The sequence below is a fragment of the Corythoichthys intestinalis genome, chromosome 11 (genome assembly GCF_030265065.1).
Source record: "Corythoichthys intestinalis isolate RoL2023-P3 chromosome 11, ASM3026506v1, whole genome shotgun sequence".
NCBI classification, from domain to species: Eukaryota; Metazoa; Chordata; class Actinopteri; order Syngnathiformes; family Syngnathidae; genus Corythoichthys; species Corythoichthys intestinalis.
The window spans coordinates 42,174,296-42,200,039 of record NC_080405.1 but is presented as its reverse complement, the minus strand read 5'-3'; the positions used below and the strand labels follow the sequence as shown (position 1 = coordinate 42,200,039).

At 39.1% G+C, this 25,744-nt stretch overlaps 1 protein-coding gene across 5 annotated transcripts in view; it reads right to left on the bottom strand.

The window, feature by feature from the left end:
* The window catches only part of nexmifb (neurite extension and migration factor b), a 249,522-nt gene that overhangs the window by 117,462 nt on the left and 106,316 nt on the right, over nucleotides 1–25,744 (bottom strand). For 3 of the 5 annotated variants that reach the window (XM_057849446.1, XM_057849444.1, XM_057849449.1), the window contains exon 2: nucleotides 10,713–10,828. The exons of the other annotated variants lie outside the window; for them this stretch is intronic. The gene's annotated coding sequence lies outside the window, so the exon portion shown is untranslated. The remainder of the gene's footprint in view (nucleotides 1–10,712; nucleotides 10,829–25,744) is intronic. 5 annotated transcript variants of the gene reach the window in all.

The following is a 25,744-nucleotide window of genomic DNA, read 5'->3' as shown; positions in this document are numbered from 1 at the left end:
ATTTCCTGACTGTAGCCGACAGCCTACAATCTACGCCTAGATATCACTCGCATATAGAATGACATGCGAAATGACACACGGCGGCGGCAGTAAACAGCTGCCATCTTAAAGCAGTAGACTTCTCTGAAACACTCTGTTTTAGTGAACCTTCCGAGCAAACCTAAGAAACTTTTAATTTAAAATACTCCTAAATCGGCAAAATCTTGGCTTGAACATATCTTTAAATGATGAAAGTTTTAAAACATTCACAAGTCGAAAGTAGACAGAAGGGAACTAATGCAAAAACGGGAGCAATTTTCATTGAATGACTTCCAAACATAGCAAAGGTTACTATGTTTTTTCTTTTCTTTTCTTTTCTTTTTTTTTTTTTTTTTTATGAAAAAAAAAACCATGCCGATGGAGATGGGGAACACACCACTAATTTTGCTACTGAAAGTCCGACCTGCACCAGAGTTAGCATAACATTAAACTGTGTGAATTTGTTAACCAGCAAAACTCGAGTAGGAAGCTGCTTAGAGAGAAGTGTCCTCCTGTATGTGACACGTGAAGTAACACCAGTTACTTTGCCAATACATTCAGGTAACAGAGTCACAAACTCAATTACTTTTTGGGAGAAGTAATTTGTAACTGTAATTTTTAAAAGTAAGATTAACAACACTGGTCATAAAGATGAAGTCTGCAGAATGAAAAGTGACGAAAGCTGAGATTTTATTCTGCCAATTTGTTGCCGAACACTATTTGCCTGCAACTATTGCTGATCACTTCTGAGAATTACCAAAATAAATGTTCCCTGACTCAAAGATTCCATCTTTAAGTTAATTTTATCAGATGACCTTTTTAATTTATAATTGGACAAACTAACGAACCACCTTCAAGTCAAACTGAATTGCGAGCTGAAGTGCAGCCATCAAAAGACATGATGCCAAAAGTGCTACATACAATTATAACAAAAGTCACTGTTAAATTTTAGTATTCATGATTTAGCTGAAGATATTGATGATTCTTTGATTGCACCAGGTTATATGTTACGATATTACCAATAAATTCACATTATTTTAAAAATTGAGTTTTATTCTTGTTTCATATTGCATGCTATATACAACGTTGTAAGATTAGTCACCAATTTTTAAGGGCATACGTCACTATTTGTAAGATTGCCAACAGCCTCGGGTTGACAGGTATGCTTATATGAAAGCTAAACGTCCTCACTTTAGTCACATATTTACACAAAAGAATGTAGGAGAGAACCCTCCTTTCAGTGTATGTGTGTGTGTTTATTTTGGATGGTTTGTGTATGATTGCGTGCATGTGGAATCGAAGTCCCTCATAATGAAACGCCCTTTCAGATGAGCTGGATCATAGGGTAAGGCCATCAGATGTGATGGCTGCCACCGCCGGGCTCATACTGTCTAATAGCCAATCACAGATAAGAAAACATCTTCGAGCACATCTCGCTCCTCACTTGTACTGTAGCCATTTTAATTTAGACCTGCACAAGCCCTGCAAGATCAGACATGCCTTCAGCCGAGATTGAGGGTAAAAATATAAAAACAAAATCACATTCATTAGACAGATAGATATCAGTGTTGACTACATCGCTAATCAATAGCAGTGCATCTACAGGGTCAATGTCTTTCCTAACACAGAGACTAGCTTTATTGTTCTCACCATTACGTCCTCCATCTTGGTGTGCTGCCCCACTGATGTCTATCAGCGATCATCCCCAGAGTCGTATCAGTCACTGACTCGTAGTTGTACAGGGCAAATACATACAACCTATGACCTCTGCCCTGTAAACCCAGATGACCTCCAGGTGACCCTCAGTTAATGAGTTCTGTGTTTACCAAACATCTGCACCGCTGGAATTAAAAAAAATCTTAACCCTAACAACAAATGGGAGTTGGGTCACCTCAGAACAAAAAACATTTGTAAAGTAGTTTGAATGTAATCTGAAACGATTCTTATTGAGTTCATGGTTTGGGCCATAAAATAACAGAAAATGGGTATGAATGTTGATTATCATAATTAGCCAGCGTTTATGGAGGACATGAAAAATCACTGAGTACATACTATTAAGATTCTCAAATGAAAAAATTTGGACAGTTTTATGGTGAACAATAGTTCTAAATGATTAGTTTGTTATTATATGAGTTGTCAATTAATTAGATGACCGATCGGAGGTTGATTCATCGAACATTTATTGCAGTCCTACTTTTATGATGTCATTTTAAGTCACAACTGTGACTTGAGCATGAATTACAGTGGGGCAAATAAGTATTTAGTCAGCCACCAATTGTGCAAGTTCTCCTACTTGAAAAGATTAGAGAGGCCTGTAATTGTCAACATGGCTACACCTCAACCATGAGAGACAGAATGTGGAAAAAAAACAGAAAATTACATTGTTTGATTTTTAAAGAATTTATTTCCAAATTAGAGAGGAAAATAAGTATTTGGTCACCGACAAACAAGCAAGATTTTTGTGGCTGTCAAAGATGTCTAACTTCTTCTAACGAGGGCTAACAAGGCTCCACTCGTTACTTGTATTAATTGCACCTGTTTTAACTCATTATCGGTATAAAAGACACCTGTCCACAACCTCAGTCAGTCACACTCCAAACTCCACTATGGCCAAGACCAAAGAGCTGTCGAAGGACACCAGAGACAAAATTGTAGACCTGCACCAGGCTGGGAAGACTGAATCTGCAATAGGTAAACCGCTTGGTGTAAAGAAATCAACTGTGGGAGCAATTATTAGAAAATGGAAGACATACAAGACCACTGATCATCTCCCTCGATCTGGGGCTCCATGCAAGATCTCACCCCATAGCGTCAAAACGATGACAAGAACGGTGAGCAAAAATCCCAGAATCACACGGGGGGACCTAGTGAATGACCTACAGAGAGCTGGGACCACAGTAACAAAGGCTACTATCAGTAACTCAATGCGCCACCAGGGACTTAAATCCTGCACTGCCAGACGTGTCCGCCTGCTGAAGCCAGTCCACGTCCAGGCCTGTCTGCAGTTCGCTAGAGGGCATTTGGATGATCCAGAAGAGGACTGGGAGAATGTGTTATGGTCAGATTAAACCAAAATAGAACTTTCTGGTAGAAACACAGGTTCTCGTGTTTGGAGGAGAAAGAATACTGAATTGCACCCGAAGAACACCATACCCACTGTGAAGCATGGGGGTGGAAACATCATGCTTTGGGGCTGTTTTTCTGTATAGGGACCGGGACGACTGATCTGTGTAAAGGAAAGAATGAATGGGGCCATGTATCGAGAGATTTTGAGTGAAAATCTCCTTCCATCAGCAAGGGCATTGAAGATGAGACGTTGGTGGGTCCTTTCAGCATGACAATGATCCCAATCACACAGCCAGGGCAACAAAGGAGTGGCTTCGTAAGAAGCTTTTCAAGGTCCTGGAGTGGCCTATCCAGTCTCCAGATCTCAATCCCATAGAAATCTGCGGTGGGAGTTGAAAGTCCATGTTGCCCAACGACAGCCCCAAAACATCACCGCTCTAGAGGAGATCTGAAGGAATGGGCCAAAATACCAGCAACAGTGTGTGAAAAGCTTGTGAAGAGTTACAGAAAACGTCTTAAATTCGGGGTCTAGACATTATACCCATTCACGACACTAGATGGCGCCAGATATCATTGAAGCGAATGCTGAACTTGAGGAGTAATGTTCTGTCATGACAGATCTGAGCTACTCTCAAGTTTAACCAGTTTGCATTATTTTATTGCAATGTTTTTCCTTATTCAGATTCGTTTTATTTACGGTACATTTCAAAAACCAGAAGCCATTCATTTACGAATGTGATTGCACTTCAGTTTACATATGTAAATGTTCAGATATTGAGATTTGAATGAGGCAAAATAACATGTTTTTTTTCTCTCAAATATATTGTTATAATAATTTGTTTCAGATGTTGTAATTATTTTCTGTATAAAAATTAATTTGGTGTTCAAAAAGTCTTTTTTCAAACTTGAGTCTTGAAAAACAGGGGGTCGTCTAATAATCAGGGCCGTGTTATATTCGGGCCAATACGGTAAATGCAAACACTTTCAAAACATACCATTACAGTGCCAATTTAATTAAACTAATAATCGAAGCAGTAAAATTTTATTTAAATCTTTTTTCTAATCGAATTATTCCAGTTAATTGATTAATCGTTGCAGTACTAGTGTATAAGTATAAGTACAAGGCCATCATACTTTCATATGGGTTGGCAGAAGAAATGGCACTCCAAAGGAAGCCAAAATTATGAAGGGGCCTGCCACAGAAATAGGTTTGGGCGTGAATAATTGTTTGTCTATACTGTATGTGCCAAGCGATTGGTTGGCAACTAACAATTGCACCCCACCTCATGCCCAAAGTCAGCCGGGATAGGCTCCAGCTCATAGGCGGAAAAGATGTCGTTGTGTACATCACTACACATGAGAGCACACCAAAGCAAGTAATTAATGAAATGACCTCTGAACACCACAATAACCCTCCATCATCGAACACACACTAGAATAGCATAGCTATGTATATATATACGCATGAACCTGCCAATTATTCTATGCCTTACTGGAACCTCACTCCATCTGAGGTGTGATTGGAATAACAACCATCCTCCAAAGCATGCCATCCTCCATTCCCTGCGGGGTATCATTGAAGCTACAGGGAAAGAGGGAAGGAAGCATGACAAGGTAAGGGAGAGGATAAGTCCACAAAGGGTACAACGAGCTTTCGGCGTGTATTAGAGCATAATACCAAACCGTTTATTGAGGTCTCGTCTTAGGTGTTCTCTGGGAGACCCCAAAAGGCGAAGGAGGGGTTAAAAAGGAGGGAAAAGCTGAGGATTAGGTGAGGAAGGAATGAAGGAAAAGTCAAAGCCAGGGCTTCCTGGCAGCGTTCCGAGGCAGAGGCACTGTGTGAGTGAGTGCTGTCTGAGTGACACTCACTCTCATACCCACCCCCTCTGGGGAAATAACCCTCTTAATCCAGCATGCTCTTTCAGATAGACAAGATCCCCCTTCTTCTCACAGCGAGGATATGAAACGCTCCCCCTTGTGATTCAAATACCTGGGATAAGGGCTGGAAATCTAATTGACAACAATGTGACACCGAGCAGCACAGGAAAGACATCAATGTCTCGCGGTCGCCTCCTTTCAAGCACGGAAGGCACAAAGCCATTGGTTGCTGACATAAGGAAGTGACCTGCCATTGGTTCGCTTGTTGGGAGGGGGATTGACATAAGTGTTTTAAGCCTTCTAAACATGTTTGGAGTAAGACACTGTTACCTTATCAGCATATATGTGATTATTTTTCACAAGGACACATCATGTGACAAACACTTGGCGACGGAGTTAATTAACAGTCTACAATGCTGACCGAAGGGGAATCAATAGAGTCAAGGCGGGCCCAGTCGCAGCAGGTCGAGCAATAAGACCCTCCGACCGCACAGCCTTTTCAGCGCGAGCCGAGGGAGGTCTTTTCTCGCCATACAGGAAAATCACTCCACAGTCAGACTGCTCGGTACATAGAGCGCACTGCAGAGCACAAATGTGCACGCACACATGCACAGTGTGATATTATATTAGCATTACAAAGGCTTTCCCACCATCTGTGTCATGCCGCGTTTCCAAGCTTTGAGAACTGATGTTTCCATAGGTGCTGTACTGATGGCTCTAGATGACAAACCTATTTATTAGTGACTCACTGACAGTAACAAACTCAGAGCCCTTTGGCTATTTTAAAATGCTATTTTGTGTGCAACTCATGTACAGTGTGGTACCTTGATATACAGTATGATATTATTTTTTTGTCAATGATTTTCGAATTTACACTATTTGTTAGGGGTGTAACGGTACACAAAAGTCTCGGTTCGGTACGTACCTCGGTTTTGAGGTCACCGTTCGGTTCATTTTTGGTACAGTAAGAAAACAAAATGCAAAATATAAATGTGCTAGTTGTTTATTACACACTTTGGTGCTTTCAACCAGGAACATTAGCCTATACAAAGCTATAATTCTGCTCAAAAAGTAGCGGGTATTTAAAGATAATCCAACAACAATTTGCCTTTCAGACCCCGCATATAAGTCAGCTTTCTTTCTGAAAGAAAGAAGAAAAAAGAAGTCCTGTGCTGAAGAGAAAAGCAATCCCAATGACAAAGATTTTAACATGTTTTTTACAAATGAAATGCCTCAATGAAACATTTTTTTTTGTGAACGGTTTTCAAAAGCTTTATTCATTTTTGGCTTAGAATCATTAATTGATGTCTAATATTTTGTTTAAAAAAAAAAAAAAACACAACTTTAAAAAATATTTACTCGTATATTTTAAACTTTTAAACGAATTACGTCACAATGAAAAAAATGGCGTCTGTAAAAAAGTGACGCATATCTACCTCATAACTATCGATTAATTGGTATTTTTTTTGTTACTGTCGCATTTTCCCCAATATGTTAGATGATGAATAATCGATCCAAACAAAGAAAAATTGAAAAAAAAAAAAAAAAAAACTTTAAACGGGTAAATATATGAAAAAGAACATCTGAACCACTCCTTGATGTCTGTGATTTCTGCATTGCTACCCTTGTTATATTACCATGTTTCACCCATTAAATCCCCCAAAAATTCGGCTGTGGCCATTAACATCTGTATCTTGACACTAGATGATACATGCTAGTATGCTACATGGAGTTTTTGGATCGAAACCAGGTAAGTACGCGATAATATCTCGTTAAAATCATGGCGTCTTTAATTCTGCTCTCGCGTGCTCTCGCCTCCAGTTAGGGTTTTGCTGTTTAGAATGTTTCCCTTTTTAAATGCCCTCCTCTTCAAAAATTTTCTTTCCCCCAGAAAATTGAAATGTTAAGCTTTCCAATGATGTATCACACATGCATATAGGACAATTTTGAAATTTGGTCAAATTGGGGGTCTCAGAGTGCAACTTCAAGTCACCTGAGTGTTTTCCGCTATATATTCACAAGTTTCCTGAGCGAAATATGGGCGGCGCCATCTAGGAAAATGTCTGCTCCGAACTTCAGAAAGAACAACATGAATTACGGTTGAAGTAAGCAGTGTGTTGACGAAGTTAAAACTGCAAAATCAAGCCAGAGAAACCCATGTAATCTTCAAAAAAGGATTCAGCACGACGTAGATGAGACGTAGATGAGATTGTATGACTATTCTTATCACATCATTCGTGGACAAAATTATAACAACCTGTCAGCCTGTGTTGACGTGAGGTATAGATTCATACGCCGGCCACTTGAGTGACCAAAATGAGGTGAAATTACATATGATATTACATTTGCCGAATGCAAAAGGGCTGACACGGATTTTATTGTTACATGGAAATACTACAAGGTACTGTAAATCACCACAAAGTAAGACAAATTAACAGGATAAACACACAGACATGATATCAGACCCGTTGTTAAAACGTGCAAACCTACAGATTTTGTTTTATCAAGGGTTCTAAACGATGTGTAGTGCAGAGGAGGTGTGTAGCGTCTGTACACCTCAAGAATTCTTTTCCAACTAAACAAGTGATATGTTCTTTTTGCCCGCTGCTTCCAGTAAGTCACCACTAGGGGAAGCCAAGCGCACAAAGCAAGACGTCAGCCCTTAACTAACTTGTAGAAATACCCCCTATAAGAAACGATGCAATACAATAAATGCCTACAGCATAAGACACTCCAAAACATAGGCAAAACAATATGTGTAAATGTTTTCTCCGTGAGCTTTTGAAAAATACACATCTTTGTGAAAGTTTGTGAAAAAAATTAATCATATTAAAGTTCAAAGATTGATATTTATATAAAAGTTAAAAATAGCCCTGAGAGAAAGTTAGTTGAAAGCTCATATAATTTAAAAAATAATCGAGACGTTAAGAAATCAATATAATAAACTATGCAATTTTTTTTACCTTGCCTGTCAAAAGAATCGGAATCGAGAATTGTTTCGAACCGGAATCGAAACGTGGAATCGGAACCGGAACCATTCAAATTTAAATGATGCCCAACCCTATGTTTATTATGCGTTTTCAATAGTGGTCGAATACTTGGGTTGAGTTTATGTGATAGCATACATGCTAATCATTTGTGTGGATTGTTATTGCTATATCAGCAGCTAGTGTTGATGTCATGAACAGCTAAATAAAATCGGCAAATCACACGGACGTCTGACATCATCATTTCGGCGCTCAGCTCACTGTCAAGCTTGGACTTAGCTCCAGCATCTTGGCCATGACAGTACAATGACGCATAGTATGTTTTTGAATAGTTATTTTGAGATTTAGGGGGTATATAGGGGTACTTAAAGGGTTAATTCCGTCTATATCCAATCTAAGGGCCGAAAGTCAGTTGGGATCGTCGAGATCTCGCCCATTACCAGGAATCAGGATAAGCAGTAGAAAATGGATGTCTGGATAATCCTCAATTCATTTTGTTAGTATCCCAGCGACAACATCTCTAAGCATTCACAGTCAAGTTAGAAAGGAATTATAATGTCTAGCCCACACTGATTCCCAAAATGTGCTGGTTTTGTGACCTTCTCTACAAGAGCGGTGTGGAAAAATCCTATAAAGAGCTATGTTCCGCTCAGTAAGAGCAGATAGAGCTCAGCGCTTTACTCGGCAGTCGGCAGGAGTGAAAAGACTTGGCTCGTTCACACAGCTCCCCTTGCTTTCCACTGTAGCCTGTTGTCACTAGCCCCTGGTCCGACGCCAGTCGCCTACTTGGCAGAGAGAGGTGCTGTACAAAGCAAATGGCAGAACTGGTAAATAATGCTGATAGACTGTGATAAAGAGAGAAGCGACTTCTTTCTTCTACAAACCACTTTAGCGAAGAGAACGCCGCCACCGTTTGTCCTAATCACTTTGAAAAGCCAGGGAAGAATTGATCTTGCCTATGTGTTATCTTACATGATGAACAACAAATTGCTCTGAGGTCTGCTATGGCAGTCGCTCCAACAGAAGCTAGTAATTTACCGCTGAAGTTGAATGCTAACAATCACGCAGAGGTAAGAGGGAAAGGTGGACACCGAGGGGAAACAATCATCTAAGCAGTGATGTTTTTAAACGGAAAAGCATTTTGTGAGACATAGCATACAGGTAGAACACACATTAGAGTGTATTTGTTTCATTCCTCTTTCAACAGCAACACATTATACTTAAGCACGGTGGGTGAGGTGTTAGCACATCCGCCTCACAATTCAAAGGTTTGTTATTCAAATCCAAGCGCCTGCCTTCCAGTGGAGAGTTTGTATGTTTTCCCCATGCATGCCGTGTTGGGTTTTCTTTCACATCCCAAAATATGCATGTTAGGTTTAACACTGTATAGTGTGACTGAAGATGCTAGCTTGTTGTCTGTGATCGGCTAGCGACCATTTCATGGTGTACGCTGCCTCTCACTTGACAGCAGCTTGTGATAGGATCGAGTAAACCTAAGAACCGACTTAGGATAAAACATAGAAGATGAAAGGATGGGTAATAATCACCATTTCGAAATAATTTTATGATAGGGTGACCATATTTTGATTTCCAAAAAAGAAGACACTCGGCCCGGCCTCGAGATACTTGAATTTTACTTGAAGATCACTCAAAGATGCCTATACCACCCACTTTTTTACTCAACTGGTTACTCAACAGGCTTTATTCTTCCTAAAAAAAATAAACAATAAAAAATGAATAAATAAAAACGAATAATGATGAAAAAAAAAATATTCTGCAGACCCACGGAAATGTAGTCCAGTCAATACACACACACAGTAAGCTATGTGCCAACTCAACATTTTTTTAAATTACTATCACGACAATTGTCGTTGACAAATTGTTATTCCCACTCAATTTTTATTCTCATTCAATGTTCTAGATTGTACGCAAACAATAACCAAATTAAATTGACAAGCTGGCGGCACGGTGGCTGAGTGGTTAGCACATCTGCCTCACATCTGCCCCTCTGAGATCAAGGGTTCAATCCCGGGCTTCGGCTTTCCTGTGTGGAGTTTGCATGTTCTCTCCGTGCCTGTGTGGGTTTCATCCGGGAACTCCGGTTTCCTCCCACATCCCAAAAACATGCATGGTAGGCTGATTGAACACTCTAAATTGTCCGTAGGTATGAGTCTGTGCGTGAATGGTTGTGTGTCTCCTCGTGCCCTGCGATTGGCTGGCAACCAGTTCAGGGTGTCCCCTGCCTACTGCCCGTAGTTAGCTAGGCTCCAGCACCTCCGCGACCGTCGTGAGGAAAAGCGGCAAGGAAAATGAATGAATGAAATTGACAAGCTATTCAACCAGCATGTTTCCAAACGCAGCAGTTCAAAACTACATTGCCCATAATGCCTAGCGCGGCTGAGCTCACTGATTGCTACCCTATTTGCGAGTACAGGAGCCGAGGCAAAGTCAGACTTTGCTATAAAAGTTTATTATTATCGGCAGCGCAAATATGCGACAACAAACGGGATTTTACAGATTACACTAGTACAAATCTCCGACAGAAGTCAACAGTTGCCATTATATACGTATTTATTGTAAAAAAAAAAAAAAAAATTTTTTTTAACTCAAAACAAACACTGCTATTTAGCTATACTAGCATTCAACCACTAACTAACGCAGAACAATTACAAGACTCGTACAATATATTGCATCTCTGTGTACACATATAACCCTATATACAACAGAAGACATATGATCGACATTAACAGGAGATAAACTTACAGAAAGGTGTATGGAGCCACGTCTTTTAGAACTCCTTATCCAAGTCCTTACTGTAGTCTGATCTCTCACCAAACCGTCAGTAGATGGTGGTAATTCCCCATGAAGCAAAGGGTAAACTGCCAACAAAAAAGAAGAAGATGATCTACTCCTTCTCCCACTCCCATCTAGCTGGAGCCACGTCAACGCAGGCAGGCACTGCCCCCCAGTGGGCAGAGGGATTCTCTTCAAATTGGTCCCGTGACAAATCATAAAAACCGGACATTTTCATGAATTTATGAAACCCGGCCGGATGCCCCGGAGGGCACGTAATAAGAGGACTTGTCCGGTCAAAAGAAGACGTTTGGTCACCCTATTTTATGAATGTGAAAATCCATTCTCAATTGCTGGTGTGCAATGTTCCTTGTAGTTTTTCATGTTTCTGAGCAGACACGCAAGCTCCCTGTGCACACTGAGTACCACTGTGAGCAACATCAGATCTGTGCGCTGTGGCCACACACCAGTATCACGCCTTTTCAAAACCTTGGATCATAGTTAGTTACATGGCTTATTAAAAGAATGAAATTACAGCAGCAATTTTCATTAGTTTAATTTTCACTATAATTGATTTTGCCCACTTAAAATGAAAGACAAAAATCTCGTTGTTCATGAGAGGTGTACTATGTTATATGTGAGAGTCCTGCTTTAACCATAGGACAAGTCCTGCTTTGGCTTGGGTAAGGTCCATTTGTGGCATGGGTGAGTTAATAAATAAAACATAATGAATGGCCACAATGGGAGTATATCAAACGCCCACATTAAAACTGTTCAGACAATAAGGAAACTATTCCTATTATCTGTGTCCAAGCAGCTATACAGGACTGGTTTAAATAAATAAATAAATCTCACTCAGTTTCACCACTTGTTCCTCTATTTGCACATACTCAGATATAGTGTTGCAACGATTAATCGATAAACTCGAGTAATCGTTTAGAAAAAAAATATTCGGATTAAATTTTCCTGCTTCGAGTATTCGTTTAATTAAAGTGGCGTTGTAATGGTGTATTTTGAAAGTGTTTGCATTGAGTTTTATTGATTTGGGTGGATACGGTGCCCTCTTGTCTTCCTCTTTTCACATGTGTGAATCCAGCTGTTCCCTGTTAAGACCAACATAAGCATTTGTTTGAGCTTATGTTTTTATTAATGCATTCATAATTTAGCATTGTAAAAAAACGTTAGTATTTTATCGCACTGAAGCTAAAGGACTTTTGCTATATAAGTTAGCCAATTGTTTTTTGTTGTACATAGATCCTTATTTATTTTTTATACTGTTTGAGGCTGAGCTCAGGTATTTTAATTTTTCCTGTTCCTTATCCGATTACTTGATTATTTGAACTAAGTAGTTTGATTAATCGACACTAAAATAATCGATAGCTGCAGCCCTACTCCGACAGCATACGCAGACATTAAGGGTATGCTCCTGCCAAGAATCGAGATATCGTTTTAAAAAGGTGGCAATGTTTAAAAAAAAAAAGCTACCAAAAGGTTCCTAGCAAAATCTTCCACCATAATAGTGTCTCAGGTAACTCTGAGGCTGCCAAAGAACGGTGTTCGACGCCCAAGCCATTTCGACTGGGAACGTTCGTTCATTCGAAATAGGGCTGCAGCTATCGATTATTTTAGTAGTCGATTAATCGATGAACTATTAAGTTCAAATAATCAAGTAATCGGATAAGGAACATAAAAAATTAAAATACCTGAGCTGAGCCTCACACGGTATATTAAAAAAAAAAAAAGAGGATCTATGTACAACAAAAGAACAACTGGCTAACTTACATAGCAAATGTCCGCTAGCTTAAATGCTATAAAAGGCTAACGCTTTTTTACAATGCTCTTAACAAATGACTCAGACACATATTCCCATAAAAAATGCCTAAATACACCTTTAAAATACATTACGAATGTATTCAAAAAATCAATAGCTCAAACAAAAACTTAGCTTATGCTGTTCTTAACAGGGAGCAAATGGATTCAGCCATGTGAAATGAGGTAGACTAGAGGGCCGTGTATCCAGCCAAATCAATAAAAATAAATGCAAACACTTTCAAAACAAACCATTACAACGCCACTTTAATTAAACGAATACTCGAAGCAACAAAATTTAATTCAAATATTTTTTTTCTTCTAATCGAATACTCGAGTTAATCGATTCATCACTGCAGCACTAGAACGCACCAATACAAGTGTCGTGCCGACATAGCACTGCTGCGCCGACAGTAGTCCTAGTGACGCTAGAATACGTTTCTGCTTTATTTTATTTTTGTGCGCTGCATAGATTTTCTTGTGCGCCGAATATGTGCAAGTAGTACGTGATTGTGCACGCGCACAGTTTAGAGAGACCATTGCTGATGTGGTTCCTAACAGGGGTTTGATTGAACTCTCAATCTCAGAAGTTCATCTGAGGTCAAGATAAACACAAACAGTTTCCTGTGTGTGTCTCCTAACGTATGATTGGTATGATTGCGACAAGCAGACATGAGCTGCATGTTCATGTCAAATCACTTGGCCATAACATTTAGTGTCACCAAATTGTGGCCCGCACTTATTGCTGAGAAAGCCCTTGAGATAGGTCTGTATATGGTATCTTTGTGAGCAATTCTTTCAAGGATAGTGGACATAAAACAAAGCAAAGGAAACAGACTTCGTAAAGTCTATAACATAGGAGTGGCACTTAACAAGGTGAAACCTGAACATGCTTCTGTTAGGGTTCATCTACTATCTCACTACCTCAACCTGCCGAAATAGATGGTTGCCAATCAGTCTGGATTTTCTTGAAAAAAATGGGAACACAGCATATCAATACAATTGCCTGTCTGTCTTACTGGAACTACTGTTTTTTATTTACCATTCTAACCACTATTACACATCGGAAAGAAATGTTTTTTTGGTTTTTTTTTAATTAAACACGAATCTTCCCGTTGGGATGAATGTAATAATTGTTTTGTCTGTCCTTATAAGGCAACAACAAAATACACACTGATTTGCAGTAATCTAGGATGTAATCATCAAGGATTGGCTCAAGAGCCAGCCACACATATGTATATGGCGAAAACACTCAGGTGACTTGAAGTTCCGCTCTGAGACCCCCAATTTGGCCAAATTTCAAAAGTGTCCTAAATGCAGGTGTGATACATCATTGGGAAGCTTAAAATCTCAAATTTCTGGGGGAAGAAAAATTTTAAACGAGGGCATTCAAAAAAATATATATATTTTTTTAAAAGCAAAACACGCGAGAGCATAATAAAGACACCACAATTTTAACGAGATATTATCACGTACTTACTTAGTTTAGGTTCAAATAAAATGTATTATACCAGCTGTATTGGAGCACATTAGGCACAAGTGCTACTAGGTGTTTTTTCAGCAAAGACTACTGAGCTAAAACTGACAGTTTAGCCTTATTATGTTTTCATTTTATATCTTCATAACTCTACAGCAATGTGTTTTTACAGATTAAATAAAGTTAGCCACCCACTGACAGTGGTCATAATTAATAGAAACCTAGCCCTCCGCAGGGCTAACATTAAGTTAGCAAGGAACAGTAACGTTGATCTTATTTATTAGCGCTGAGAAGTCTACTGCTTTAAGACCGCGTCTGTCTACCAATGGCGGCAAGTCTGTAATTTCGCATCTAGTTCTATATACACCTGCTAACGCCGCCGGGTCTGTCATGTCGCATCTAGTTCCATATACATGTGATATCTATGAGACGCATTAGATGCTAACTGCTACCACCGTAGCATCATGCGAGCGTAGTTTTTAGCAATGTTGGCATAGTTTGTAGCAGCTGTCGGCTGCAGTCAGGCATTATTGCTTCTTTCTCTACGCACGTGACGTCTGCGTGTTGTCCCGCATTAAAAATAATCCGGGCAAAACGTGATGCTTAAAAGTGGCAAAATGAAACGATTCCTCTAGGCGAATAAAATTACTCGGATAAGTTTTCAAACTCGAATTACTCGAGTTGTTCGAGTGTTCGTTTCAGCTCTAATACACACATACATATATTTATATATATATATATATATATATATATATATATATATATATATATATATATATATATATATATATATACTGTGTATACTGTATGTATATGTATATATACACACACACACACACATATATGTACAGTATATATGTACTATATGTATATAAAGCCTATTTTAAAATGCTAAAAAAAATAGAAATTTTGGAAAAATCTAGAAAAAATACAAAAAAATGTTTCAAAATTAATAACTTAATAAGAAAGAAGAATGACTTCATAAATTCCTTGTTTTTTTGTTTTGTTTTTATTAATAATAAAGATATATTTTTTAAATTCATTTTTTATATTAACTTTTATTTGTAGTATTTTGTTTTCATCTTGTTCAATTTTAGAATTTTCACATTTTTAGCAGCATTTTTATTTTTCTATATTTTTTGTCAATACTATGTTTATGTACAGTACATATGTCCAGTATTCCTTCAATGCTTTATGTACATTTGTTAAAACCACTGATGGCACTAGACGTCCAATACATTTTAAGTGGGAATGGAGTCGCTGCCACCCTCCCACTTCAAATAGTAATAAATTGGTTGATATGAACATGTATTTTGGCCAGAGGTAGAAAAAAATCTTATTTTTTAATTCACTGGCTGCTTTTGACAGTGCTAAATGGCCAATCCATTTGAATGAACGAATGTTCATTTGCCACGACTCTCCCACTTCAAATGGATTGGACGCCTATTAGTAACAAATTCATTTCATTTCACAGCAGAAAGAGGATTTGACACCACCTGATTGGACGTCTAGCGTCGTCAAATTTTCCAGTTTCTTGGAAATACTCCTCCTTGTTTAGTTTACAAATTTAGTTATCAAGCATCATTCTGAAAGTCATTCACTGTTTAACTGTGTAATTTAAAATGTAACAGTTATTTATAATTAACAGTTGTACACAGTTCAGAACAGCCATCCTTGCAAAGAGAGTCTAGTCAGAAAGAAGGTTGTCTAAGGTTAGTGCACTTATCAAACTCAACATATCCACCTGTAGAAGACAAGACTGGGAGGAGGCAGCCAAAGTGCTGTGCATAAACGGGAGGCACTAAAAATCACCTCTTGTAAAATTCCAAGAGGGAGCAGGCATACAGAGCTTAAAGCATGATGAAAGGAATGGAATCCAGCACAGCTCCCTGTGTGTGGATAATCAAACAAACCAGCCACTAAAAGCACAGCATTCACATTCAATTGGGGAAAGTTGCTGCAGTTTGAGACAAGGGAAAGATACAAGAAAGAAATGCATTCGTGTTGAACTCGGCGGGAGCTGAAAAGATGTGTTTTATAATGTCCCGCATTAGACAAAAACATGATCTTGAAAAGCAGACTGGCTGTTAACTTAAAAACACAATATATGAGGCTTTTTATTTACTGACAAGTTGGGAATTGATTGTCCGAGATTTAAAAAAGAAAAATCGACAGCAATGGGCTATGTATGACTAGAGTAGGGGTGTCCAAATTTTTTTGCTTGCAGAAAAATCAAAGGATGCAAGGGCCATAAAAATGAAGAAAATTTAGTATGGATGCTATGGATGATTGAAAGTCATCCAATCAGGAGGCTCTTAAAGGGAACCACGGATAGAAAGGCATTTCGTTCTTAAAACATAAATGTTAGTACGAGTTATAATAATTTGATATTAAAAAAACCTCTTAATGTTTTAGTTTAAATAAAATTTCTAAAATTAGATTACCAGTATACCATTGTTGTTGAAGTCGCAGGGGGGTGACGTCACATGGCCAAGCTGTCGGACCACAGTGTCACTCATTAACTATATAAACACGTCGTCGGTTCTGCCCTTCCAATTTGAACCCTAACGGAACATTAATGAGTAGGACAGCCCTGTCAATATTTCACAAAACTAGCAGCAAAAGCAAAATGAACAGGACAGACGAGATGAGACCAAAGTAGAGTTAATGTGTCAAGTTCGCTCGTGACAGTACTCTCCTGCTCCAGTGACGGAGCAGGAGAGTGTTTGGTGTCAAAAAATGTTTGCAGATCTTCACAGTAAGCTATTGTGTGATACAACTTATTCCAATCTTAATATGGAGATAGTTACCCTCCAGAGCTATCATCTGCTTTGCATATGATTAGGGCATACAGTGAAACACAGCAGTTTTGCAGATAGCCCGTGCATCACAGCACACGAAAACGTTGATGCAGTTTGCCTCTACTGAGACGTCTTACCTCATTTGTGTCACGTAAAAACGCTGTCCCATATTGTTGATCATCCTGCCGATCAGATTTATAAGACTTATCAGATGTGAAAAATGCCCATGTTAACCTAATTTCTAAGCAGTATTCTGGTTGATGTCAAAACTGATAGAGAATAAAATATAGATTCTTTAGTTTGTAGTTCATTCATTCATTCATTTTCCATGCCGCTTTTCCTCACGAGGGTCGCGGAGGTGCTGGAGCCTATCCCAGCCAACTACGGGCTGTAGGCAGGGGACACCCTGAACTGGTTGCCAGCCAATCGCAGGGCACAAGGAGACATACAACCAATCACGCACACATTCATACCTATGGACAATTTAGAGTGTTCAATCAGCCTACCGTGCATGTTTTTGGGATGTGGTGTAGTTTGTAGTTTTATGCATTTATTATGAAAGTATTTATCGGTTAAACAGTGAAAATTAGAGGAAAACCTTGCATGTCGATTTGCAATTTACGCCCCTTAATCTTCTGCTTGCACCCCTAAAATTTTAAGTTAGGGGCCACTGTGCTTCTAGTAAAAAATGTTTGTCTGCAGGCCTGTATTCAGTTTTTAAGATCAATAACCTCCTTAATATTAATGAAAGGCCATTATATATTGGGCCGATATCAGAACGTTTTTTTAAGCTCGGCAATCGGCTGATATGCTGATATAATTGGATAACTTACATTCACTGTTTGGGTGATGATCTTTCTTATGAAGGTCAAGCAATATATGGACTTTTTTCAAGATCACGTGAAATCACTTGATGCATAGCTGATATAATAGCATAATTGTGATGTTCGCTGTTTGGATGGTGATCCTTATTAATTGTGATTTTGCACGGCTTAGTGGCCAGCGTTACAAAAGGAAGTAGCAGAAAAAAACTGTCACCTCTAATACAGTGATCCCTCGTTTTTCGTGGTTAATGGGGAACAGAACGCGCCGCGATAAGTGGAACAACGGCGAAGTAGCGCATTCCCCTCACCCCAAAAGTGTGTTCAATGTATTTATTCAGATTTAGCATTGGAAAGAGATACATATAAGACTTTTTATCCCAAAGTATAATTTAAAAAAAAAAAAAAATATATATATATATATATATATATATATATATATATATATATAGTAAGTATTATATAACGTATATTATATATTTTTTAATAAATGTTTTCTTATGCACTTCAGACGTAATAATTATGATAAGTTTTAAACAAGTTACTATCCCACCGAATTATTTTTAAACAAGAATAAAGTAGCAGAAAAATGTTTGGCTTTATTAAATGCTTCATTGAGTGAGTCTACTCAAACCCTCTCTTTCTGCTCTCTTACACACAATGAGTTTCCGCAGCAACTGTTGAACAAGTTAAACGATGATTAAAGAATGCGGCGCTTCTGAAGTTCTTGACTTTGGCAAGATTGGACACAAACATCTGTCAATCATCTTTTATTTTAATGAGCAACTCCAGTGCACGTGCAGTGCCTGATGAACAAAGAGCCCGGAGAGGGAGGGAGAAAGGGAGGGAGCGAGAGTGAGACTACGCAATCAGCTCGGGACAGTTCATCTGTATTTTTTTTTTTTTTTTTTTAATTTGAAAAAAAAAAAAATCAGCGATGGACTGAGGGCATGAAGTTTGAAGCGCAAAGTAGCGAGGGATCACTGTATATGACGGAAAACACAGACAAGACTGAAAAAGCAGTTTCTGCTCTTGCACTCCTCTTTAAAAAAAACTGCTGTATTTTAAGCCAAAACAACTGTTGTGTTTGATAGAACAATATGTCTATATGCTGCCATAGCGGATTCATGGTGCATTAAGCCCTCGAACTATTTTTCATTTGTTCGTTCTACCCTGAAAACCCCTGTTTACAGACGTCGCACAACCACTTTTGTTTCAACCCAGCCATAAAACGAAGGTAGTTAATTATATTTATTATTCAAAATGTCTGTCGTTGTTAGCTTAGAAGCATTAATTGATGTCTCATATTTCGTTTAAAAGAAAAAAAAAACGACTTCAAAAATTATTCACTCACATATTTGAAACAAATTATGTCGCAATGAAAAAAATGGCATCTGTAAAAAAGTCACTGATATCTACCTCATAACTATCACTTAACTGTATTTTTTTTTTTTTTTTTGTTACGGTCGCATTTTCTCCGATATGTTAGATGATAAATTTATCCAAACAAAGAAAAATTGAAAAAAAAGTTTAAAGGGGTAAATGTATGAAAAAGAAAATCTCGACCACTCCTTGATGTCTGCGATTTCTGCATCGCGACCCTTGTTATATTACCATGTTTCACCCATAAAATCCCTCCAAAAATCCAGCTGAGGCCATTCACAGCTGTATCTTGACACTCAGTAGCCACGTTTACATGCTGACTTTTATTCATACCGATTCAAATCATTCCGAATGGAAATTTCAGATCAGCTGTTTACATGTCACTTCATCTATTCCGATCCAGCGTTTACATGTGACTGCCTTTATTCCGAAAGGACGTTTGACAACTGCCGTCTGACATGCGCAGATCAATCAAAACAAAGCGTCACGTTGCAAAACATGGAGATCGATCGTCGGAGTGCTGCTGTTTTAACTTTAACCCACTTGTTGTGTTTGTGGGGTCGTATCCGCTTCTGCTGTTTTGCCCTTTTGCCTTGTAGTAGCCGGTTTTCCACCGGTTTCTAATCTGGTCAACGCTCCGGTCTATTCCGGCTTCGTGTAACCTCTCGTGAACTTTTTTAAATAGTTCACTGTTCCTCGTTTTACGCCCGTCTAAGCGAGCAATTATATTCAATTTTTTTTAAAGTTTGAATTAAATACAATCTTTCCGCCGGACTCCAATTAGGTGCGCTGTGCTTGGAAGCCATGTTGCAAGTGACGTTACTTACGTCACAAAGTGACGTCACCACGTCAGTACGGAGCATGTGCAGAAAGAATGCAACCAGACACCATTCCGCTTCCCTGTTTACATGATATAATTTTACTTCTAATCGGTTTGGGAAAAGGAATATTCCACCCCTGTGAATCGGAATGAAATTCCATTCGGTTTGGGCCTGTACATTCCGAATGAGGTGTTTATATGGAACACATTTATTCGGTTTGAACAAATATTCCGATTGTAATTGGAATATTTGGCTCCATGTAAACGTGGCAAGTGATACATGCTACATGGAGTTTTTGGATCGAAACAAGGTAAGTACACGATAATATCTTGGTAAAGTCATGGCGCCTGCGATTCTGCTCTCGCGTGCTCTCACCCCCAGATAGGGTTTTGCTGTTTAAAAAACATTTTTTAAAATTCCCTCCTGTTCAAAATTTTTCTTCCCCCAGAAAATTTAGATTTTAAGCTTTCCAATGATGTATCGCACATGCATAACGGACAGTTTTGAAATTTGGCAAAACTGGGGGTCTCAGAATGGAACTTCAAGTCACCTGAGTGTTTTCCGCCAGATACATTTATACAGTGAGTGTTTAAAATGTCTTTCATAATCAATGTGCTTTTAAAAAAAAAAAAAAAAAAAAAAAAAAAAGTATACCGCCTCAAATATCGTCTTACAAAATCATTAGACATCAGAAATATGTGAATCATCCAATTCGCCCTCTCCAAGTCAAAATGAATATCATCATATCATATCGTCATCTAGCACCGTCAATGACAGCCAATGAGTTACCATAGACACTATTTTAGTATTTCGATTCTTGGCGGAAGCATATCGATAACCTAATCGGAATACAAAGTATCGTGATATATCACCATATACAGTAGATATATTCTCACAACCCTAATTTGTCAGTCCCCTAAAATGTAACAGGTATCAATTGCATTTTGTCCGATCTATGTTATAATAGCTAGGCATATTATAGCAAATATATATCAAGTGCCAAAATGCAGGGTATTACAAATGCACCATTAAATCCATCTCGTTGTAATTTCCAAGAGGAATCCAAAGGAAACAATAAAGACCGAATAAAGATGCAGCCTGTAGCAGATATCACAGCAGAAGATGACAGCCACGCCACGCAGACTGCAGAAGATGACGATAATACATCATCGGCATGATCACAACATGTCAATTCATGAGATATTCTTGTTGCTACAAGCAGTCACCTTGCACAGCTTCATCTTCAGCGGGAGAGCGCCGAAAAGCCGCCGTGAAGATGAATAAAATATCAAGAATAAAGCACCAATCCCTTTCATCACGTATACAGTAGCTAGGGTCAAATAACATCAGTCTGCGTCAAAGAGGGCAGGCTTTTACACTTGGACTGCAGTGTAGTGGTGCAGCAAAACAGGCCCGGCAACAAGGCGAGAGTGTGAATGCATAACAGCGCGCAAAGCGGCACTGGGAGCGCAGAGCGAGGAGGGAGCGTCTCGCTGACAGAGAACAGAAAGAAAGAAAGCACTGATTCCATGCAGAGTGCCGACACATGACACAGCTCATGACCGCTTGCCGGTCCATGCAGCCATCTCAGTCAGATATATTCATATTCGTCTCCACTCTTTTTGTGCTCAGTCTCTTCCCTATAAAAACCAATAGTACATGTATAAACCAGCCACTTCCATATGTAACCTTGCATCACAGAGATATTGCGAGATAAAAGGCAAAACTGTTTCATGACGTGATTTTCATTAACCTTATTTACAATATTTTTTTGTTTTTAATTCGCCCCTCCCAGTCAAAATGGATTGGACGTTTCGCGCCGTCATTGGCAGCCAATGATTGCCCTATAAAGACTAAAACTAAAAGTTTTCTCTGTTTTTTTTTTATGCGATTGTTTTTGGATTTGATGTTTTTCTTTCTTCTCTACCAACGGGTTCCGTTCCTACGCAGGTGACGTGAACCGAATTTCCGCGTAAGTCAAAATTAACCCTTTAAATACCCCTACAAAATAACTATCCAAAAAGTTCAAAAGTATTGTATCTGTCAGGCAACGGGCGGCAGGTGGTGTGTGGACCCAAATGCAGCGAAAGGGAGGCGAGGCAGATTGACGGAGCAAAAATGGTTTAATTAAGGCAAGCAAAAAACAAAGTACCAACAAATAATGACGAGATCCCAAAAAACACCACAGCAAACAAAACTAACAAAAGGATGGGTATCAAAAACTTACTGAGGGGAACACGAGGGCTTGGAGAAAACTGGCGAGGACAGGTTTGGACGTGCACATGGACATTGACAATGACGCAACAAGGAGTGAAAAGAAACTGGGAGCTTATATACACACAGAGACAAGTGGTAACGAGACAACGAGGGTGACACAGAAGGATGCAGATTGGCGGATACACTAGGAGCAGGCACAACAGGTGAAATCAATGGGCAATCACAGGAACACACTAGGAGGGAACCAACACAAAACCTAACAGTATATCTTTTAACGATGGAGGATACACTGCCCTCAGGTGGCAGCGTTGAGTCTGGCTGGACTGTCTCCTTATGACTGAGGAGCAGACTCTCGTTTGACATGGATAAAGGACAGCTGCGTTCTGCTTTGGCTCACATAAGGCTGTAAGTTGTTAAAGCTAATATATGCTTGTGTATGCATTTGTAATTAAGTTTACAGCTACTGTTTGTGAAGTTACATTTGAGTTATTTGATATGAGAATTGTAAATATGTTAGCATTCATAGCATTTAAGCTAGCGGACTTTTGTTAGGCAAATTAGGCTTTTTGTCCTAAAAGTAAACAGGGGTGTTTTTGTCAAATTTTGGTAGAACTATATGTTTTTGGCAAAAACTGTATACAACTTTTGTGCGCCTTGATTTCCTGAATTTTTCTATTACATGTGTAAAACATGTGAAGTGGATTTTTTAAAAAATAGGATGAGGTACATTTTGAAATTAGAAAATTCAAACGTTTTTCCCATTGTAAATGCATGTGTTTTTTTGTTGTTGTTGTCGAAAATCAAGTTTTTGTCGCATCTCTGTAAATCTGTGCGTCGAAATCAAAAGAAAGCCTGCATCGTACGAATTTTTGAAAAGGTGAGAATCGGTCGGTGTGCTGTGTGTAAACATGTGTCGATTACCGGTGTCAAGGTACATTGCGGTATGAAAACGTAGGTTTCAAAACTGTTAAAAAATTTCCTTCATACCGTCCCTAAGGTATTAGCTATTTTTCACGTCCCAAAAATGCAAGTAGAAATCCCTCGCTTGCAGTTGCAAGCCCACCCGTTGTTGCTTAGTGTCAATGAGTCAGCTGTGCTACATGATGGCTGGAGTAGGTGAAACTCCTGAACTTTTTTCCCCATCGAAGAAAACTAAATCGCTGGTATGGGAATACTTCGGCTACAGAACAGTTACAGACGACCACTGCTTAGAGGAGGGCCAACCGACATGTAAAACATGTTTGCGGAGGGTGGCTGCCGAGGAGGCAATACCTCCAATATGATTTCGCATTTATACAAAATTAAAGGTTAGTCAACACTGTCATGAACGTTTCCCACCAGCTACGAGAGTTAACTCCAGCGTGTTTAGTGTGTCTAGCGGTGGTAAAACTTGTTTTTTTTCTCTCTTGCAACTGTCTGTGTTGAGAAAGAGAGTGTGTGTATAATGTAAGCATGATAGAAGTCATACGCACGTGCTTTTTATGGAAAATAATTCAGTTATTTTTGTTCTGATGGTAATAATGTTGAGCTGTGGCTGTGGGTTTAGCCTCGCCTAAAGGACTGCATTTATTTTTTATTTTATTTAGAATATTTCAGTTATTTTTTGTTTTTATTTTAACTTAAAATTATGTTCCAATTTGCTAAAATCCTGTTCAATGGAAAAAACAGTGCTTTTTGTTGTTGTTTTGTTTGTTTTTTTTTCCTTCTAACCCAGATATTACATTTTAGAGCTGTAATTGCAATACTGTGATACGGTTAAACCGGGATATTTAGGCTTAAGGTTATCATACCGTCAGAATCTCATACCGGCGCATGCCTAGCTGTGTGGCGTGCCAAAACAGTGTACAGTGGTACCTCTACTTAAATAATTTCTTTACTTGAAAATTCTGTAAGTAGAGACATGTTTTCCATGTCTTAATCCGTTCCAAGCCCCCCAAAATTCAGACATAAATCTTTTATAATGCATAAAAATGCATCAAAACATATAACAAAAACATGTTCCAATTAGATTATTGCACAATAAACATAAAATCTGAGTTGTGCATAATGCAAAAAAACAAGAATAGAGTAAAGAATAAAACTTAATACACTCATTTTAAAGCTGTCGGAACATGAAGGGCGAATGAGGAGGACGGTGGGATACACACATACACATAGAGTAGAGGTCCCTCTTAGCCAATTGAATGCCAGGGATGCTAGGCAATAGCCAATGGCAGAGGAGTTATAAGTATGTTATGTTCAGTAAACTCTGGGAGCTACGAGTACCAGTATTTTGCCTTTTGTATCCTGACATTTCTTTCTTAAAAAGAGGCAATATTTTCCGATTGAGGATTGTCTTAACCTGAAAATCTGTTCGTAAGGAGAGGTACCAGTGCCACTGCACTGGAGAAAAAAAATCAATATGTGGGGATAAACATTGTTAACTTAAAATCCCTCTGACAGTGTTAATCAAAACTGACAATTTGTATCATTGCCAAGGATGAATATTTGATGCGGCTCTTGCGCAAATGCTAATATTGTTGTGGCTGCTTCGTGTATATTTGGTAAAACAAAACAAAAAATGTGCCACTCCCATGGCAGCGAAGAAGCAGATAAAGAATTTCTTTTCATTTCAGTGAAAAGTGAACAGGCTGTAGTGGCTTTGACACAGTCGGAGTGTGATCTTTACACATGGGTGTATCTTCAAGGCCCTTTGGTGTGTTTGCACATGGGTGACAGTGCGAGAAAGTAAGTGGGTGTATTTGCTGGGCTCTATGTCTTTTTGTACGGGAGAGCGAGAGCGGCATTGACGCAGTGTCGATGGAGAGAAAGAGCATTGAAAGGAAGAGTGAAAGGGAAAGAACATGACGGTGTGTTTTGTGTGTGTGTTTGTGTGTGTGCAGAGAGAGGGGGGGTTCTGTGCCAGCCCAGGGGCTAAGTGAGATTACAGATGCACACACAATGTTCTGGAGCACGGAGCTGAATAACAGAGTGTTGCTGTTTCTCCAGAGCTGCTGGCTGCAGCTCACTGTGTGCCTCGCTGTGTGCTCAATGCCCAGGGCAGCCATTCACAGACGCCCCCTTCACAGCAGCGGCGGCGCACACAATCTAGCAGCCTAAATAACAGAGATCCTCCAACAGCATGGCGCACTTGCACCAAAACAGCCGGTGTGGTCGGCGGGCATTTTTCAAGAGGGAACGTTCTTGTCTCATACCAAATGATTTCTTTACTATGGAGTAGCATAATTGCTCCCTCTCATATCAGCAATGCATCAATTATCACAACTATCATGTAAACAGCCTGGCTCATGTTAGTCAAATGAAGGTAGAAACAACCCGATTAACCTGGATTAGCGGTCAATTCTGTAAATTACCGTGGCTTGTCGAAAGAGCCTCTTCCGCATTTTGATTCCGCAGGACCTCACTAAGCGTTTCTTTCATGCAAACATCAGCGTGGCTGTTAGCAGTTTTGTAAGGAAAGAGAAACGCACTGAATGATAAACACCAGCGACTAGAGATGATTTTCTCGCTGCTAATTTGCCGCTCCTAACAAACAAGAGAATTTCTGCGCACTGCGAGCGGCCCTAATGACTCCAAAGCTTATCATTAAAGAATTATGCAGACAGAGGTTATGAGGGAACATGACTATGAGATGCATACAGTATAAACTTTCGTTGATTTGGTTTTCTAATTA